This window comes from Phalangium opilio, unplaced genomic scaffold (assembly GCF_054372755.1).
Source record: "Phalangium opilio isolate 3A_F unplaced genomic scaffold, DU_Popi_V2 ptg000113l_1, whole genome shotgun sequence".
NCBI classification, from domain to species: domain Eukaryota; kingdom Metazoa; phylum Arthropoda; class Arachnida; order Opiliones; family Phalangiidae; genus Phalangium; species Phalangium opilio.
The window spans coordinates 5,320,123-5,335,392 of NW_028324209.1; the positions used below are offsets into that span (position 1 = coordinate 5,320,123).

General features: G+C 37.5%; 1 protein-coding gene across 4 annotated transcripts in view; it reads left to right on the plus strand.

Moving 5' to 3' along the window:
- Positions 1-15,270, plus strand: part of cpx (synaptic transmission protein complexin) — a 151,623-nt gene that overhangs the window by 95,488 nt on the left and 40,865 nt on the right. The window contains exon 1 of one of the 4 annotated variants that reach the window (XM_089852448.1): positions 12,286-12,300. The exons of 2 other annotated variants lie outside the window; for them this stretch is intronic. The gene's annotated coding sequence lies outside the window, so the exon portion shown is untranslated. Of the gene's footprint in view, positions 1-12,285; positions 12,301-13,950; positions 14,367-15,270 lie in introns of those variants that run through there. One more of the 4 variants, XM_089852447.1, reaches the window with a different exon arrangement.

The window sequence follows — 15,270 nt, forward strand, 5'->3', positions numbered from 1 at the left end:
TTTTAAGTTAATTACGCGGAACAAAACTCTTCTACTCCTGGCGCAAAGCTATCCTTAAACAAACTTTCGAAGATCCCCATTGGCTTAAATTAACAAATTAATTAAAAACATAAGTTAATCAAACTCGCATCTTAGCAAACAAAGTTCAAAGGCGCTCCAGGGTCATGTCGTGGTTGTAAATAAAGGCGTATACTCAAAAATTTAATTAGAGTTTTAGACGATGAAGAATCGTTATCCTGAAAAGCGGGAACGAAGTTAAAAGGGCAAGTCTCATTGAAATCTTAAAAATTTTAAATACGAAATGAAACAAGTTTCCCACTCATTTCGAATATCAGTCGATTTTTGGGTGAACCTGGTTTTTAAATTATTTCAAAAAATTGTATCTTAGTGAAACGTTAAACGATTATAACGAAACTTGTCTTAATATAAAAAGAAAATACCCCCTAACTCATTAAATTGCATTTTAAATTACACCTTTCCTTTAAATTGATCATAATGTACCCTTTCTAATTTATCTCTCTTTCTGCCCATCTTTTTAACACTTAGCCGAGTTTAAATCTCAACTACGAACTCTTAGTTCTCGTCATGAGTTAATTATCAGTCACTAACCAGTCGACGCGAGTGCCTTATACCCTTCTGCATAATTTAGATGCCGTTCCTATAAACGCTATAGTTCTACATTAAGAGCTTGGCTAATAAACTAGACTCCCTCCCTATCCTTAAATTCAATTTTAAGAAAACAAAGGATGCTTTCAACATTTCAAAAGTTACTTTACGAATTCCCTATGCAAAATAATATTGCGCCACTCTTGGCCAATACCGAGAGATTGGACATTTGAAAATTTTGAATTAAAGCGTGATAGAGTAACCATAAGTGTGGGTCTAAAGGATACACGTCACTACATATAAAAAGGGATTCGTATTTCGCCTAGGAATCTCTTAGTATAATTTTCAACTGAGAAAGTGAACTTCTTTAATTTGCAGTCAAAATTTAAGGAAAATAATTGCGCAAATGTCCGATCCCTCACTTCATCCTTTCAAAATTTGAAGTCCCGTAAGCGTAGAGATTTTGAGCTGGAAACAAGCATTTTAAAATATTGATTAGAATCGACTTTTATCTTAGGAGCCGTATCTCCCCCTTCTCATTTTGTTGTTTGATTTTCTACTTAACTACGCGGGCACTATTTGTTAAAGTGGGCGCTCGCTTAACGCGTGGTGTCAACACACGTCGTTTAATGCGGGTTATTCTTAAGTCTTGAACATTATCACCTGTCAGTAATAATAAAAGTTTAAAGTATTGTTAATTTCAGTGCGAGGAGAAATGAAATATCATACTCATTTAATAGTCACCATACGAAAGTGCATGGGCCAAGGCCTAACGAATGAGCCCTAAGTGTGTCGTTATTTAAGCGGAACTGCTCCAAGATAATGCTTTTGAAATTTTAACAAGCAATGGCCTTCAACCCTGTTTTGTTAAAGGCAGGCCGGGCCTCTAAGCCTTTTCCTTGGTCAATTAGGGCAATTTGGCCAATCTTGGAGACCTCCTGTTTCTTTTAAGGCCAAATTAGCGCACCCTTCTCTAGTGGTTAGCTGATGCTACCCGCTCCCTATAACCGAGTAGTTTTGGATCGGGAAAGTTATAGACACTTAAACAAACAAGTTGCAAATAGATAGAAAGTTAGGCTTAATTGGGTTTGTTAGTGTTTCGTAAAGAGCGTAACGTGTCCAATGGGTGGGTAATCTTGTTTGGAAAAGGTGCCAGTGCCACTTTGTTTCGAAATACAATACTTATTCTACGTAATCGCATCGGTGAAGTACCGAAATCAATTTAAAAATTAAGGATGAGGATTTTTATTATTATTCAGTATCCTTCAATTACGATAATTTCATGGCCACGAATTTTATACAAACTGCAAATTGTAGCAGACCTAAGAAAGCTTCGACGGAATAGACAAATATTAGGCTTCTTTAAATATTTACTTTGTTTACCTTAGCGTGGAAAAAATTATTTTGAAACTCTTGTTATGGCTTTTAGTACTATGGTAATGACAGTGGCAGAAAACGTGCTGTCTACTCTATCAAAGGGAGTGTAACACTTTACAAAGATTGCCTAACTTCTTATGGGTTAATTGGTTTGCCAACGGAGAAGGCAATTCTTTCGAAACTGTTATCCTCTCTTTAAGGCCTCTGAAAGATGCCTGATTTTTTTCAATATTTGCCGAGCAAACTATGCCTAAAACCATTTTATAAATTTTAAATTATTTACTCTAAAAAATATAAATTCGGCTACTTCTAACGTTTTAGTATAAGAATACAAGTTGGGAAAACCAAAATATTACCTCTCCGAGCCGAGACGAATTTACTTTCTAATATAAACACAGGTCCACCAGCCAGTGAGAAAAACCGGAAATACGTAGTTCAAATTGGCCATATGTCTAATCAGCGCCACTAGCGGATGGTCTGAGAACTACTCCCATAGAGACTAGGTATATTTAAGAGGGTTTGCAGAATCATAGCCAGGTGGCTCGAACGCCGCGCCATCTGACGGAAATTCTGCAAACCCGCTTAAATATACCTAGACTCTATGGGAGTAGTTTTCCGACCATCCGCTAGTAGCGCTGATTAGACATATGACCAATTGGCGGGATATTGCGAAGGTCATTTGTAAAGGTTTAATCGTTTAACATTTCCCTGTGTATCCTCATAATTCTAATGAGGACCTAATATCTATCACTTAAGTGTGTATTTAACTTTCGGCTCACTCTGAACCGTTAAAACCTCTTGTAAGAGGACGCGAAACAAGGTCAATTCTGGTTTAAATCTAGGGTATCTTATTTCATAGCCCCAATAGCTTCAACACTTATAGAGGGCCGAAGTATTAAAACCCATATTAAGTAATGAAGTTAAAAGTTGTGTTTACACTATATATAAATGTAGTAAAGCTGAATTAAAAAGTAAACACCAAATTTGAAATGTTAATATAAAAGATGTTCTTGGAATATTGAGATGAAACAGAGCTTTATAGCTACGCAACTACTAAAAGAATCGTAATGCCAAAAATTATTTAAAATATTTCCATTTAATATTCTGCAAAAAGGAAATGTTATCGTTTAGTAAGAGATCTTATCATCCTACTCGCTTATTATTAACTTTGATAAGCGTGTAGTGTTTCGATTCGGATGCAATCTTCATTACTCGTTCTATATAAACTCTCACTTTTGTCATTACATAGAAAGAAGTTTGTCTTAAATAATTAATTAAATATAACTGATATTAATTATTTTAATCGTCAGTTTTTTACGTTAATTATAGTTAAGTCGGTTTAACAAACTTAATTCCTAAAATAATTTTAAACATAGCTATCTTTAACGTTATCCCTCTAGGGAACACCTATATCAGAACTTTTGTAAATTTAGGGTATATAAGGCGATTGATTCACATTAAGTGGTAAGAAAATGCGCAATTGCGTGAACCTTTGGTGGCGATCCCACCTTAGGGAGGCTAGACGTTTCTCGTAACCCTAGCCGCTCGCCGCGTACATCTTAAGCTTAACGACGATGATGGAGTGGAAGCCAATGTTACAGATTGGTGTCTATGTGGTATAGACGAAAGACCAGTAGATGGTGGTGTTAGAAGCCAATGTTGCAGATTGGTGTCTATGTGGTATAGACGGAAGACCAGGAGATGGTGGTTGTTAGAAGCCAATAAATACAGAGGGTGTTGAGTGAAAGAATCGGCGGTTAGTCAGCAGATGAAGGCGTAACGACTAGTCAATGATTGGCGTTAAATAAGATAGATAAAGTTTTTCGGAATTTCTGTGTACTGCGAACGCGGTCCGGAAATTGCGAACACGTTTGCTCCGACTTACCAACTGCGAACGCGGTGACAGACACACACACAGACACACACACACACAGACAGACAGACAGACACACACACAGACACGTCCAGTGTAAAACCTCTCCGTGACGTCATCGTCACTCGGAGAGGTAATAAACATAGTAAATATTGAAATATAGGCATATATCTTGATTATTTTTTTAATGTGAATATTTCAATAGAGTGCGGTAGGCCTATACTACATTTATAAATAATCTTACTCTGAATCTATTTTAGACTGAGTTTTTCAGCTCTCTTTTAGATTTATTTTTGAAGAGAGAAAAAAGAACCCGTTTGGGGCTTTTCCTTGACGAATATAAATGGCTACGTAAGCTCTGTAACACGTGACGTGGGTTGGGAATAAGGCCATGGTCTCGAACTATATGATAGTTATCTTTAAAAAAAAAATCCGTTGGATCTTTCCCGAACAATACAGCGAGGAAACGGAAAGGAAGAAAAGGAACTAACGTTAAGCCTTTTCCTCCAGAAATCCTCAACGGTATATATCCATTCTAAAAGAGTATTCCTTCAAGAAAGACTTCCTATTTCAGTACTGAAACGACAGTTCACGATGCCGGCATTTAAGGCTGAGTTCGTATACACTATACTCAGTAAATTCTTATTTACTCGCAATGATACTAAGGGGAGGAGCTTATCATATCACTTTATTAACGTCAACATAACCCAAGCGTTAAGAACTTACTAAAAGACCCGCCCACATCGTGAAGTTTCATCCTAACACGTTGAAGACGCTGTTAAAGGATTCCCAATGTCAGCTGTATAATTTTCTGTTTTTCTCTACTTTAACCCCGGGAAATGATGGGAAATTTATCGAAGCCAAGGCTTAAAGAAAATTATCTGTTTATTTCGGAACAACCTGAACACGCTGTTAGAGTTAAAGGATTCCCAATGTCAGCTGTATAATTTTCTGTTTTTCTCTAGTTTAACCCCGGGAAATTATAGGAAATTTATCGAACTCAAGGCTTAAGGAAAATTCTCCGGTATTTCTGAACAACCTGAAGAATGACAGTGATCTTGTTTGGTAGTTCTTATCGAAATTGGGTTTTTACGACGACCTTGGGGTTTTTTGGAAACGACAAAAAATTATGTCGGGACCTCAATTGCGTAAGCATTGCGGAAAGTGTCGAAACAGAAGCTGTCTTAGCTCAGCATATCGCTTGAATCAAATACAACCTGCGTTTCCTTTCATCCTTCACATTTTTTGTTATTTATATCTGTTATTGCTGGTTCCCGCTTCATCTTACTGCTTTCCCCTTAACTATATTCTCATATAGTTATGATTGACTAAAGATGAAGTTCAGCCAGTGCAGGTGCGCGCAACAAGCGGCAACAGTCATAACTAGTATCAATATGAACGCGACCTTCATTCTGGAAACAGAAGAACTCGGGCGCAGTGTAAGAGTAGCAGGGTTTTTATAAGAAAAGCAGGATTTCAAGAAAGTACTAAGGGAAATCCAGGCTAGCTGGGCTCAACCAATAGTAAAAGAGAACGATATCAAAAGCGGCCTTATTACCCATCATCCATCAGCTGAGTAGAAAGGGATACTCATGCCAATCGCGCAACGTCTTATACGTTATATAACGGATTGATACGAAATATTTTTTTTTTCTTTATACTTCCTTTAAAAATTCCAAAGTTCCGTTTCTGATATATATATATGTATCATAAATTTATAAGATAGGTTCCATAAGTATGACACTTCCTATACTTCGTAATGCTAGAGAGAGCTAGTTCGAGAACGACGCGAGAAACGAATGCACGCGTTTTGCAGTCCAACTTCCATTTTAGTATACTCTAACCTACGTCACTTTTATGACAAGCTCCCAGTAACCAGTGACAGACTTATGGAACATATCTTATGAACTTATGATATATCCATACATCGCATCGGCTAAAATAAATTGATACACCTTATCAAAAAAATTGCTCGAATATCGAATTCAGCTCTGAACTGCCAAGGAACTGTATCGCCAAGTGATAAATCCGTTACGGAGATCGGTACGCTAGGGGCTAGCTTACTGGGCATTGGATTAAATAAAGCGTAAATTCAAACCAGAGCAATTCCGATGGAAAACCCGAGTGAATTTCTTGCTCTACTTATACAACTCTCGCGATACTTATAAATGATCGCGTTATTGAAGGCATGGCGAATTTTACTTGGAAATTATCTATGCGTGGAAAAAATATTTTTCCTGAAAAATCGCTCGCAATCCGGAGATTTTTGGGGAATTGCTTGATTAATGATAAACGGTTTACGATTCGAATTTTTTTCTTCTATATTCCTTCCGAAGCTGTCTTTCTCATATGATGGATAAGCTTTGGGTTGTTTTAATGGTTTTTAAACCTCCTACGTAGCTACGAACGTCTTTTCCTTTTCTTGATACGCATTTTTCCCACGCGCGGGTTAACCAGGATTTTCGTGAAGAATGGATTTAAATTTGAAAACTGACGACATTAATTTCACGTTGCGCTTAAATGGGTTTTAAATTCTAGACAGCTGTTGTTACTCATATAATTACATATTAATCGTTTATGCGTTTATAATTTTATTCCAATGAAAATGAGTTATTTCTAAAATAACTGAGTATGGGAAAACCATCTCACGTTTTGTTCGTTGTCCTTCGAATTCTGTTTTATGTCGCAGGATAAAAAACATTTTCACTAAGTCGTGTAATTTATTTTAGGATGATAGCTTCTTTAATTGTTTAATTAAAATTAAATGTAAACTACATAGTTTGGAATGAATCTAACTGAAATTTAATTATGTAAGAAGGGAATATTTACCATACTTCAGTTTCAGTGTTTGCTTTCTAGTAAAAGTTGTAAAAATTTCAGTAGACGGACCTTTAATTTTGCTGTTAAACTCAAATTAGCGGCTAACCATTGAAAAGGGCGTTAGAAATATACAAGCCTTCGTTATATTTTCAAGAACTAGGCCTATACAGGGACTTTTGTGAAATTTTATACTTTTAAAGTTATGACCACGTCAAGAATATAAAACCTCGATGACAGTTTGACCGATGGCTTTCCAACAATTGCGCTGTAACTTTTCCAACAATGTTATATTACAACGCTTGAAAATTTTCTCTCGCTTGCCTTACTCCGAAATTAAAGCACTCCATTTCCATTTTAAGTAATTATGGCTATATAAGTAAAGGGCGTGGGCCCTGTCGTGATTTCACTAAAGATTTCACGGACGGTGTACGCGGCATTCGAGAGAAAGAATTCGATCGACTTTTATACAATGCGTGCACCAAAACTCTATTTAAAAGTCTTGCCAGGAAATGCCTTTAGTTAAGGTCAAAGGTTAACCCACGTTCGGAGATGACAGTAATGCCCACTTGGGTATCTATCGGGCCTTGCAGAGGAAGAAGAGAGAATCAATTCTCTTAAAACCGTTTCTAGCTTTTTTTCTCTGTCCCATATGAAGAATTCAGCAAATAACATGTGGTATAATTTTGGGAATACTTAAACTCGCGCGCTGGAGGTTAAAACTCGTATCCCCAGAAGCAGGAATACATAGTTATTAGGCATAATTGTATCCCCATATATCCCATATTAATTTCAACGCGGGTTTTGTGGGCCGGGCTTGAACTTACTGTCCGACAATCCTCGTAATTATGATGACTTTCTATGATTTCATTGGTTAGTAACAAAGCAAGTTCAAGCGCGAACAGCAAGAAAGAATTCATCATACAAAAGCCATTTATGTCCCTCTTCTGACCCACCTTGCATAGCGTAAGTGGAAGCTGTATTCTCAGGCCTGTTTGTTGTTGCGATTAAGTACCTCTTCAAAATTAGATCCTAGCACTAATACTGGTATTGCAAATTCATCCTGAAAAACGCCTTGGTACGCCCTAGTTTTCCAAATAACTTGGAACGCTGGTCGAGTCCCCAGAATCGATTGATACAGCATCTTCTACAGCATTTTTAACGAAGGCGAGAACCCTAGGGCAACTTGGGGAAAATTTTAAACTCTGGCGGGGCGTGAGTACTCACTTTATAAGGCTCATGGACCTTCTCGGAGATCCCTAGCTGCTTCGAGGCTTGGAGAAGACCACCCCGAAATAGATTGGCATTTCGAATCCCAAACGAGAAATTGGATTAGTACTCCTTCAGCTAGGATGACTCTGCTTATAGCTCGCGCGCCTTACACTGTAGAACTAAGAGTTGAATTTCTCGTCTGATCTCAGGGTTGCAATTTCTCCCGCGGAATGTAATCTCCTCGTCGCTAGCACCAGTGTAATTCCGAGTTATTCTCATTATGGGAATTAGACCAATATACGAAGTTACACTTTAAATTATTAAAACCGGTGTAGAAGTCTAGTGTACAGTGTAGTCCGGGTCAAAACTCGTGTGACTTGGTTTAGTTGAGTCTGTAATGCAACAGCGGTTCAGCTAAGGTTTTTAAAGGGAAAATAACATTCCATATACAGGCATGGTGCAGGGAACTAATTAAATTAATTAAAAGCCCCTTATCCACCAGCTTAGCTACTAGAACCAGGAATTTGGTTTCCCCACTCTAAATGCTTCTTTGGGTTAGGTCAAGTCTTGAAAAGTCAAAAGGGAAGGGTTTCAAATATCAGGGTAATAAAGTAGAACCGACACTAGGAATTCTCCGTCTCCACGGTTTAACTTGACCATTATATAATAGGACACTCACGACGACGCTTTAGCATCATATGCAAGTACCATGGCGACACCACAATAATTCCCCGTGTCGATTCTATGTTTTATGTCCATATAAGCCATAAAGTCGATCGAAAAGAGAAAAAAATATTAATTCAAGAAGCCATACATCGAAAAGTTGATAAAAGAAAGGAATGATAAAACGTTGCCTTATACGAGTCTATACCCATGCAGTATCCACTCGTCTTAAGTTTTATATCGATTTAGTGCAGTAAAACCTTTTCCTGGAAAGGCATGCATGCCTCGCTTGATGAAGGTTTGCTTCTGCTCTTATCAGTTAAGCTACAGCTCTTACGTTATTTTCCTTTTTCCCTTTTTTTTAAGGGTAGCTAAGGTGCGGGCTTATCCAGGGTATATTCTAGAGTATACTCTCCCGGTATGGTTATATTGTTTGCGTAACGCTAGCTTGGTAATCCATCAGCGGCTAGGGGATGCTCGGCCCTGTACCGGGGATTATACCATGGACCCAACTTTTTCACTCGGGTATTTACGGGAAAAGCCGTTTTATCTCGCCTCGTTTTTCCGTCAGCATTCTTTCAGAAGCGACGAGAGACTTCCTAGATTAGAATATATACTCTTGGAGCTTCGTTGCACGCGTCGCAACGTCCTAACAACTACGGATTGGGGACAGTTGAAATGGGACAGAGCCCATAGTGGTAGAGCACGCCAAAGTGGTTTTGGTTTTTTCGAACACGTTTTTTAGCCAGTAGCAGCGTAGCAAGCCCAACTTCAAATTTAAATTGAAAATAAACTTGACTAGCATATTTTTAAATAGTTTAATTAACACGCATTACCATAATCATTGTCTGATGTTTCTCAGGCGTATTTCTATACCTACCGGCCATTTACCTGCAGGCATAAAGCCGCCAGTTTATATCCTAACGCGTAAAGCGTCCTCCCATCTTGTACGTCTGGCTCCCTTTACGATGGGTCATTACGTACAACGCGGCTATAGTCTTAGTGCGATATTTCTTTTTAATACGCAGTCTACGCCGCATCACGTAAGAAGTCTCGTACCTTGAATTACACAACACCTTGCATAAATCGATAAGTTATTTCACTAACCACAAATACGAGACGTATAAGCATAACCTATACTTAAAATTATGGGAAACGTGGTGCAGGGACCCACAGCTCGGGTAATTTGAGCAAGAGAGTCAGATAGATAGTAAATTTTGTTCCCCTATTTATCCAGTTCCTCTAGATTTCCCTGGTGACTCGCTGAATGCTGTCTGTTTACTTGATATTGCCTTCCATTTGTATCTTGATGGGACTTCAACGTTTAGAACACGTGTTTCTGGTATTTGGCAGTGCATCAATTGACTTAAGGCAAAGTAAGCAGACAACATTCAACTATGCAATCAGGCGAACTTCCGGAACTCCTATATTATATGACGTTTAATATACTAGATCTAAACTATAGTTTATAAACGTAGTCGATAAGGTATCCTCAACAATCCTTGTTTGTGTCCAATAGTATCCATATAAAAATTCCCTCTGATTTGTACGACCATTACGCACAGTGAGTTTCTCTACAATATTATTTCAAAACGGTTAAATTCTTAGGCGGGGTCATAAACACGCGTACTATAGTTAGATGAATCCTCTAAAAATATACCAGCCCTGAAATATAATTTTAGTAGCTACCATAATATTCAAAGTACTTCGTAAGTAGGACCCACGTGGATATAGTGTTTTCAAATTTCCTCAAAGCCTAACGTCCATTGAACACTCCGTTCGGTATGGATTTTATTTAAAGGAGTATATGCGAGTTCACGTGCTCAGGCAGTTTATATATGGGTTGAACGGTAACATAAACGTAACCGTTCTCCTCCCACGCTGAAAGTAATGAATGGACGGAAGGCACGCGAACTCCATTGTATGTGTTTTCAGAAAGTCCCGTATATCGCAGTACCTGTATTGCGTATATGTTCTTTGTTTTTCGTTTACGTAAACGACCGTGTATCGATACGTGACGTGAAAGGGGTTTAAAGAGACAGTGTCACTCAAAGTTATATAAAGTCAAATCAAATTTTAAAAACAGGATTTATATCGGTTGTCATGACGTATATAATTTAGGATCTAGTTTATCAAGGTCAATCGAAATTTCAATGAATGACAGATGTTAATAGAATCTTTCAAAATGGGGAGCGCAGTGTCTTCTGCTTAATCTAGGGTTGAAACGGAACTTCCGGGATGTGGATGCAAAGACTTAAGAAAGGGCTTCAAAGTTCTTTTGTTTTAAAGCCACATCTAACGTCTTTGCATCATCATACCGGTTGTTTTGTCTTAAAAAACCCAAGTGGTCAAACATAAGGCTCAATTTTACCCCCTTCTTTTGAAAATTGTCTATTTCACAGCATTGGTTTTAAACTAAACGCGCCATGCATCTGGTTACGTAAATGAGGTTCTGCCAATTGAATTTCAAAGCACACGCAAGGGGGAGAGAAATAAGTGATATCTTTTCGCTACGTCCACTGTGTTCACGTCCTCTATACAACTACAAAGTCCGTGTTTCAATCGCCCCTTCTTCCGGTGCGATGCAATAATTTCCTTATCGCGAAATTACTTTGTCGCGGAAACGGGTGTATACTGTAAAGGTAGGTGGTCGTTTTTTTTCCCGGGTAAATTAGGGTTAAATTAAATAGTCTGTTAATTACTATTCAGTGATGTTTCCTTGTGTAAATGTGGGCGACTAAATTAATGTAAGTTTTTAAATTTTCATTCTTAAACTGAATGCTAAACCAACTGTCAATTTAAAAATGTACTCGAAGCGTGCAGGTCCTTTAAAGATCCAACTGGAACCTATTTTCCGCTCGACTTAATTTAAAATGAACGGGGAGGTAACTTTAAAACTTAAATTCAGTTAAAGGCACGAGTATCTGTTTGTTTGAGCTCTGCATATTTCTTTAAAAGCTCTTTTGGAATATTTTCTCAAGAAAATGGAGAAAATTAGAGAACTGTAGTTTACTTTTCTCTCAAGTGTTTCCCTCCGATTAAAATTCCGTTGCAAAAGACCCAAAGTTCGCCAATGTTTACGTCTGGTTCAAAGTATATTAACTCAAAGATATAAATTCATACTTCATGAGTTTATAAGATATGTTCCATAAGTATGACACTACCTATACTTCGTAATGGTAGAGACTTTCAGAGGGCTAGTTCGAGAACGACAAGCGAGAATTGACTACACTCGGTTTTGCAGTCCAACTTCCTATTTATTCTGTACTAAACCTTTGACAGCGCCTCATCAGGCGTCCCTTTACGAGAATCTATGACGTTTCACCTACGTCACTTCAAGACAAGTTCTCAGTAACCAGTGACAAACTTATGGAACATATCTTATGAACTTATCATACGTCATAGTCGCTTATTCAGTAGTATGTACTCGGCTAACGCGCGATATTTACTAAAACGGCCCGCGTGTCTGGTCTGTCAATGCTAGACAGTAGACACTCAGGCCGTATAACCATACAACGTAACATCTTCAAAGATATTTAATAACATTGGATTCATCAACTTTTAGTCAGAGTAATATTATCTATAACTTTTCAAGTTTAATGAACTATAGTCTATGGCTTCATTTAAATTAAATGCAGTAATTATATTTTTTCGAGAATGGTCTAATGGTTGAAATAATTTCGGAGTATTCAAATCTTGGAGCGAGTTAAAACTTAAACAACACCTTTGGCCGGGGTTTAACATTAAAATCGGTGAGCGTGAACGAAGGTGAAAGAGCGTTTCGCTATCGAGTTGCTCGATGTACTCTGAGAGCCGAGGCTTAGTATAATACTTTTAATTTTGTTTTTGGTCGGCGTATATTGCTAACTCCTGTTCCTAGGCGATAACGATGTAGTACCGGTAATCTTTTTATTTTTTGAGGAAAGGGATATCCCTGGCTCTTTGAAACGCTTTCAAGCTCCATTTCCTATCAATAAAACGTAACTTTGCAGAGAGTAGAAATTGAGTTCGCTCTAAAACCTTATCGATTTCGGGAAGTTCTATATTAAATTTTTCTTTTATGCCATTCGATAGGACTAAAGGAATGTTATTCGATTGAACGGAAAGTAATATAGGCCCTTGTAATTCCCTGGGCGATAATGTGAAATTTTAGGAACCAATAGGTGATTACTTAAGTCCTGAAAGTTGTTAAGTATAACTGTTTCGCAATTTCTGAAACGGGCAACTTTATATTCGCAAATTGACTGCATGCCAAATAAGCTAGGAATAAGTGTAACGTGTTTAAAGCTAGTCTCGGTTGCTGTTTAGTTTAAAGAAACGCCACAAGATGCTCCCATGGTCGAAAGGTGGGTCAGCTTAGAAAAGGCTAGCTTAAGCTCCGGCCTGGAGGACAGAGCGAGCTTGTTGGGAACGCCACAAGAGCCGATATTTGCTTTGGACTGCGAGTAATTTATATGACTTAGGCTTAGTGGTACGTTCTTAGCTTTATTTTGCAAAGGAAACCGAACACGTATGCTTTTGCGAAGTCGCGGTAAACCCATCTTAAAACACGCTGAATGGTGTCTTTAAACCAATTTTATGAATCCCCTATTGCTTATTATTAGCATCAACCCTTTTGACGCCCATGACATTCTCAGGGCCTGTATTATAACATTTTTGTCTAGGCAAAATTTTATAAATCCCGTAATTGCTTTTAAATACGACTTTGCCGTAAATTATTTTGTCGTTCTGGGAAAATCATTCGAAGTTTCTCTTTTGTTTTTAGAAATTTAATTTTAATCCCTATAAATTGGTGTATTCTCATTTTCATGACAGATGTGTTTCTGATTTGAATATTTTAAATACGGAATTTGCATAAGTCTAAAGAAAACCTGCAGTAAAGAAGTTCTTGTAAAAGGGGACTTTATACGAATACATTTAATTTACTTCCCCCTGCCATTAAACATTGTTCTGATATTAAGAATGGCCTTGAATCCCAATCTTCACTCTCTCGTGCAAGCACCCAGTTTTTTTAAACCCTTGCCACATTTCAGCATTATCTCCAGTCCAAACGTAGGTCCGGAGTTAATCCACGCCTCTAAATTACAACCAGCATCTCATTGGTTCTTGAAAACTCACGTCAGCGCGGCGCGAATGACGAAAATTACGTATTTTCCAACTGAGGAGAGCCGAAATAGCCCGGCCTCCTTTTACGTCCCCCCCCCTGTATTTTGAAAGGGGGACTGGGACTATGGGATCTTATACCTTCTCCATAATAAACTAGATATCACTTCTTGCCCTTGTATGGTTTACAAGATCCATGGTTTTAAGTAGTATAAAAGATAAAGGTCTTAACTTTTTCCGTTTAGAAAAATATTGTTTGAAGATTGGCTTTCTATATATAAGGAGAAGTTCAAAATTTGTTCCTTATATTATTTTTCCCTTCAAAAAATATCGGAAGAATTGGTAGAGAAAGGCCCGAGTGTGAGGGAAGGAAAAGAAAAGAAGAAGTTGAGATATCGCTTGAAATTCGTGAATCCAATAAAACTGACTCGAAAAAAGAGAAAAAGTAAAAAAAAAAAAATTCCGAGAAAAGAAAACTAAGTTTGTCTTTTTTGACTCCCCGATATTTTGGGGACGCAATAGAGTTAAAAAAATTGAAGCGTACGCGTAGTTGCATCAGACATTCAACCACCACCTCGCTTGACACTCGAGTCAAAGGCTGCGATAAGTAGACTTTTCGTACAAAGTTGTATCAAGTGTCCCTAAGTAGAGTGTATTTCGGTGCATCATGGTCCCTAAAGCTAGGCGAATGGAAATGTGATAGTGTACCCTAAAGGTGACGCTCTCAAATTCTCATAGCTCTATTTTCTTTCTTCATTCATTTTGCTATTCTTTAGCGTTATACGTATTTTTCTTCTGTTCGAGTTATTTTTTCGTAAGTTATATTTTGTTGACCAAAAATAGGCTTAGGAAACATTTTTAGTATTTTACTGATACTTCGTTAAACTTGCGCAATATATGTATATCACAATTGAATGTTGCTTTTATAAATTGTTCACGGAAATTTCCAAATTATACCATAGAGGCTAAATAAACTTTAGCTAAGAATAACAACCTTCAGATAAATTGGTTCGGAATTTTCCACAAAAATGCATTTAACGCCCTTTAAAAACCTCCGAAGTCCTTCAGGTATTAACAAATGTTTAAGTACAAAGTAAACGTAATTATCAATTATTTTCATTTGCTTTTACCTGTCCGTTATTTCATAAGTTTATAAAATATGTAGCGTAAGTTCGACACTACCTATACTTAGTAGTGTTTGAGACTTATTGAGAGCTAGTTCGAGAACGACAAGCGAGAATTGACTATACACTCAGTTTTGCAGTCCATCTTCCTATTTAGTCTAAGTACTAAGCCTTAGACAGCGCCTCACCAGGCGTCTCTTTACAAGAATCTATGACCTACGTCACTTCATGCCTAGTTCTCAGTAACCAGTGACAAACTTATGGAACGAATCTTATGAACTTATGGGTTATTTGCGTATCTGCTAGGGTTGGTCATCGGAAAGCTGAATTTTAATAGTACATCGTTAAATCTTTTAACTTAGAGTCCCAGACTGCTATATAAAGCGAAGCTATATTATGAAGGGGGGGAGGTATAATTTAAAAAATAATAATAATAAGCGTTAGTAAAATATTCACTTAGAAAGAGTCTAGATAAGCTGTGTACAAGATATACGG